Raw genomic sequence first — 5,867 nt, 5'->3', positions numbered from 1 at the left:
TGGGGACTGGAGGAACCCAGCCCCACTGAACTGAGTCCTGCAAGATAGCTCCATTGGGGGTGAGGGCTTGCAGAAGGGAGAGATACAGCTCCGTATAGAAACACAAGCAACACAAGCAGCACATTAATAGAATTACCAAGACCCTAGCCCTAATAAATGAGCACACCCCAAAGTAGCGGGCAAATCTGGTAACAACATTCAGATTTTTGTTTCATTAGTACAAATTCAGTGTCTCTTTCATAGCTTCACTGGATTCACATGCAGTTTGCAATGAAGTCAGAATCTTGTGCATGGTAATAGAAATCTTGATGAAATTGCTGACATGACATAATATTTGTATATTCATCATACACTACTGATTTATATTCATATAAACCTTTTCATTGTATGAAAGAACTAAACAAAGGAATATGTATGCTGATGATTTTGGTGAATCCAGGTAGAAAATGTAAATGCCTTTTAACTGCATACTATTTACTATTATAAAGGAAAAAAGCAGTGTAGATATGACTTTCACTTATCCCAATTTAACTAAAGATTCTCTCCAGAGAAGTTCAGAAAGCTACTCCAAAGTTAAACTGGTGTGGAAAGGAAATGGGTCTAAAAAAACCATATATATTGCTACAGGGAAGAATACTGCTCTGCAATTACTGAGTAATGTAATTTTCTTGACAGAATAGCCTGCCCAATTCAGGAATGTCACCTAAAGAGGTATGAGTTTAGTTATAATAGCCAAAGACTATGTTACCTGAGATTTTTTTTCTTTTCTTCTCCTCTTTCTGCAAACCCCCCCCCCCCAAAAAAAACCCTACTGTTTGTGTCCATTACTGTCTGTGAGCTATAAACTTTGAGAACAAAGTTTCAGGCCAGAATTTCTCTTGTTGATCATCATCCTACTCCATCATCTTGCACACCTCGCTTCCCACAGAGGAAGGAACGGTTCATTCCCATGGGTATGCACATGGACAGTGGTTGTTCAGCATTTAACTTAATTCAGAGCCATAACAATACAAAAAAGCAAGAATTCCATCTAACACAACAGACAGCATTAAATAATTATTTTTTCTTTTATTTTTAATTTGCTCTCAGAAAAATATCAGGAATGTGACTGGACAGATTGATTTCTACAGAAAAATTAATATGCTGATCCCAACATAAATCACCAGTGATAAGTAAAGTAGTGCTAAGGTTTATGACAGATCAGATTCCATTTTAGATGTTAATTACCTTCAATATGTACATTGTTCAGGTTAAAATACTGCCTGTCATTGTTTTGATTGGGGGTTTAAAGTCACTTTCTTGACACAGACGTTACCCAGGCCTATTTTAACAAGTAGATTCTTCACACCCTATATAGCTCCAGCTGATTGCTGGATATGCCCAACTGCAAATGTAATGAACTGGCTAGCAGCCGTTCTTGCCATCATGCACTTTCTATTCCCTCACTACTCAATGTGAGAATCACAATTCCACATTAAGAACAAGTCCCACCATCTATTGTGGGAGCAAGATGGTTGGAAAGAGAGGATGAGGATGGAAAAGAATAGAAGGAAAACTCTGGCACATATACATGTCAGCTAGTCTCTAACAGGCACAGAGTATTCCTGGGCCTGATTTTGCACCTTTTCTGATTATGAGAAAACAGAAAGAATTTCAAATATCAAATGAGCCTGGGCTGGGTATGTGTAATTCATGTGCTGCAGATACTTTTAATATATGATTCAACTATACAACTAAAAATATATGATTATTATAGGATAATCTGCAGGGTTAGTTAAGTGACGCCTTCAATGACTTGCTGCACTTTATGAGGCCTCCAGTGACTGATGGTTCCTTCCATTCTAACTTCTGGGCTAGGGACAGAAGTTACATATAGAGTGGCATAAGTGATTGGAAACTGATTTAAACCTGTAACAGAACAGAAGTTTAGCGCACATAAACGGCTTTTAAAATGGCTGAAACCAGTTTAACATAAACCTGGATGAATGTAGTATATCAGACTTAACTGATTTAGGTCAAACCACTTTATGGAATATCTGTCCCAGACCCCTTCCCAGTTAAAGTCAACTCTCAGTCCTCCAACATCCCAGGATGGTTTGCAGCCCTAGGCTGTGCTGTCTGCTCCAGTAGACCAGGGTCTGTTCTAAAGCTCTGTTCCCTAGCTTGTTTTCTGCCTGTACCTGTCATAGGGTGGCCATCATAGAGGACAGTCTGTTGTCCTCTGTCATCTATTGTTATGAAACCTTTATGTCCTCTATTTTTCTCTTGGAAAGGGAATTAGAGGACAAAGGCATTGGGTTTCATACCAATAGACAACAGAGTGACAGAAAACCAGAATTTCCTCTATGATGGCCACCCTAGCCTGCCAGCTTGTAGGGACAGGGGGCAGGGGAATGGACCCACCAGACTTTCCTAGCCTAGGTCTGCACAGAGCACAGGGGAAGGGAAAGCCTCTGCAGTAGGGGCTTTTCACCCCTCTGCAGCCCTCCCCACACTAGAGGCAGCCTGGGGAGCTGGACAGGAATTCCCTATCTCCCCCTCCCTGGTACAGCTGCTTGCCTCAAGCACTGCCACAGAAGGGAGGGGGGAGGATTTCCCAAGACCACCTGGGGTTCAGATACCAGGAAGCCCCCACCTCAGGGGCTTCTTTTGCCCTGGCCTGGGTCCCTTAGCCCAGGGCAGCACTGGGAAGCCAGAGGAATTCTCTCCCTCCCACTTTCCAGCTGCTGCTTGCTTCAGCTGCTACCGTAGGAGGGAGGGAGAAGAAGTTCTCCAGCCTGGTTGCCTGCCCATGCAATCCAGTATGGGCCACCAGGAAGACCCTGTCTTGTGGGAGGGGCTTCCCCCTACTCCAGTCTGGGGTCCCCCAGCCCAGGGAAGCCCAGGGGGCCTGAGGGGAATTCCCCCTTGGGGAGGGGGACTGGGTCCTCCACTGCTGCTTGCATCAGCTGCTGCCACAGGAGAGAAGGGGAAAGAGAACCCTGGGCCAGGTGCCTGCCCATGCAGCCCAGCATAGGGGCACTCAGGAGCCCCTGCCTTTCTCCCTACCCCAGCCCAGGATCCCCCAACCTAAGACAGCCCCAGGGAGTTTAGGGGAATTCTTCCCCTCCTGCTTCCCCATGGCTGCTTTCTTCAGCTGCTGCCACAGAAGGAAGGGAGAAGGAGTCCTTCAGGTTGGGTGCATGTTCATGTAGTCTAGCCTGGGAGCACCATGGAGTCCCTGCCTCAGGGGACCTCCCCCACAAGATGTCCTCACCCAGGGCATCCCTGGGGAGTAGAGGGGAATTATTTTCTTTCCACTCCCCTGCAACTGCTTACCTTAGCCATTGCACAGGAGGGAGGGGGAACTAATCTGAGGCAAGCAGTGGTGTGCAGACACAGGAGTGGGAGAATTCCCCTCCACTCCCTAGGGCTGCCTTGAGCTGGGGGATCACTGGCTGGGGTGGAGGAAGCCCCCCACCCATGCTGGGCTGCATGGGCAGGCACCCAGCCAGAGGGATTCCTTCCCCCTTCCTCCCATGGTAGTAGCCAAGGCAAACAGCTGCAGGGGAGTGGGAGGGGGAGAATTCCCCTCAGATGCCCAGGGCTGCCCAGGCTGGAGAACTCAGGCTGGGGAACCCTCCTGAGGCAGAGGATCCCCCAAAATGGGTTGGTCCCTGGACAGGGGGCTCCTCAACCCCCGGTGGGGGGACAGCAGGAGCCTGGGGGCATGTGGTGGGAAGCCAATCAGGGATGGCCCTACTTGGCTAGGTTCACAACAGCCAGAATACTGGGAGGCATGCTCTCATGCCCCCCACCTACTGCCCTGGGTCAATGCAAACCTACCCCTGCCTTCCCTAATTGAAAACTGAACATCAATTCAGGTGGCCATCAGTTCAATCTACGCAGCTTAGAGGAAACAGTGTTAATTGAATTGATTCTGTCCCAGGTTTTTTAACTGTCTTCACTTAGCCCTGAAGTGTTATAATTCCCATCATGCAAGCAGAGAATGGAAATGATTTGATATTGCTTGACAAACTGAAATGCAATCACTTGAAATAAAATAAACAAACCAAACTCTCTCTCTCTCTCTCTCTCGCACGTGCACTTATTTTATAACTGCTCTCAACTTGAGGCATAACTCAAAAGTGATTGTGTTAAAGTTGCCATGCCACATTAAAGTTAGAGAATGAGGGCCAGATTTACAAAGGTATGTAGGTTCTCAGTGGAGTTTTCAAATGTGTTTTCATAGATGATGCCCTAATTCTCAATGATTCCAATGGGAGGTAGGTACCCAATCTTCTTAACTGCTTTTGAAAATCCCATTAAGCAAGTATCAGAACAATCTGGCTCCAAGACCTTTGGCTCCTAAAACACATGAGCTAAAGAAAAGCTCCACTAGTTGATCAAAACCCAAGCCTCCTGTTCTATAGATTAGTGACACATGCATTGCATACAGGAGCCTAAAATTTATTCTGGAATTTATTCTAGGAACAGGAGGCTAAAACTTAGGTGATACCATTCCTAACTTGTAGCAAAGTTAAAGAACCAAGGTAAAGAACAAACTCTCCCATCACTCACACAGCACCCTCATCAGGGAGCATTGCCTCTGTACAAGACCTCATCTAACAAAACATGTCTTCCTAAGAGTGGACATTCAGTCACATATGCTCTATAACAGCATTGCCTGGTGATTGATGCTTGTTAGCTGCATATTAATATAGAGGTTGACAAGCTGCCATCTGGAAACCATTTGGGGTCCACAGAGAACTGATAGTCTTATGATGACACTCTCATTCCTCCTGATTCCCAGCACTTACGCGACACTAAAGACAGCAGAAAATATACTAAAGGGGCAAGTCCTATTCCACCTATTATGTGTCTAAGGGTTTGTTTATACCACTACTGTGACAGGGCTCAAGTAGGTCCTGCCCACACCTCACCTACATCTGCCCAGAGACACACTCTAAACCCAGGAATTTATCAGTGAAGCTGTTCCTAGCTCATCCCTCTGTTCCAGCTCCCAAGAGCTCAGTCCAATACATGCCTGAGAGCAGCTATAATCCCAAAGGATGCATCCACACATGCAATCACGTGCACTTGCAACAGCTCAAATAGAAGCAGTGCAAATTTGAGCCGGGGCTTTTTGCTTCAGTGCACATGCTCGGACATGCACTTTGGTGTGGAGCAAATTGTGCCACTTGGGGCAAAATAATCCTGCTTGGCTCCTCTCAGATCTGGAGCCAGGGGGAGCTATAGCCTGGGGTAGACACCCGTGTTCTCCCCAGCAGTATAAAAAGCTGCCCTGTCCTGGCCTCAACAGTATAAAAAGCTGCCTTGGCAAGTAGCTCAGGGCTACTAGCTTTCAGGAGATTCTGGGGCTCAGCCAATTGGTACCTGGGGACACTACCCCTTGTGCCAACTGGACTGCTGAAGCAGCCCTGAGAGTTCCTGCACCGTCTACCCACTGCAGCAGTCTGGCACTAGGGGCTGCTGCCCAGCTGTGACCTGCTGTGCACCTGCCAGACCCAGATGGGGACTGCACAGCCCGTAGAGGCATCTGCCCCTCTGGGCCAGCTGCCAGTGGGCTGTGGTTGCAGGTTTCGCCTCTGTGTGGCACTACTGCCATGTGTGCCCTCTGCCCAGCCATCTGGGTAGCTGTCACCCAGAAGATGTTCTGGGTGTGGTGACCTGCTTTGAACTGTCAAAGCATGTCAGCTACTGCCAGATAGGTCCAAGGTGCCAGTTCTGAGCAGGCAGGGGCCTGCCACTGCCTCCCTAGCAGGAATTCTGGTGTTCCCTATTGGAAAAATGAAAAATCCCTGATAAAAAAAATCCCAAAGTCACTCTGTAAAATACCCTCAAATCCATGTTCCTCCACCAGTAAA

The 5,867-nt window shown here is 47.1% G+C and overlaps 1 long non-coding RNA gene across 1 annotated transcript in view; it reads left to right on the top strand.

Moving 5' to 3' along the window:
• Window positions 1-5,867, top strand: part of LOC109308727 — a 19,321-nt gene that overhangs the window by 9,193 nt on the left and 4,261 nt on the right. The window contains exon 2 of the long non-coding RNA XR_002100703.1: window positions 4,471-4,532. This is a non-coding gene — a long non-coding RNA (uncharacterized LOC109308727). The remainder of the gene's footprint in view (window positions 1-4,470; window positions 4,533-5,867) is intronic.

The sequence above is a fragment of the Crocodylus porosus genome, unplaced genomic scaffold, assembly GCF_001723895.1.
Source record: "Crocodylus porosus isolate Cpor-Errol unplaced genomic scaffold, CroPor_comp1, whole genome shotgun sequence".
NCBI lineage: Eukaryota > Metazoa > Chordata > Crocodylia > Crocodylidae > Crocodylus > Crocodylus porosus.
This window is presented reverse-complemented; position numbering and strand designations above follow the sequence as displayed.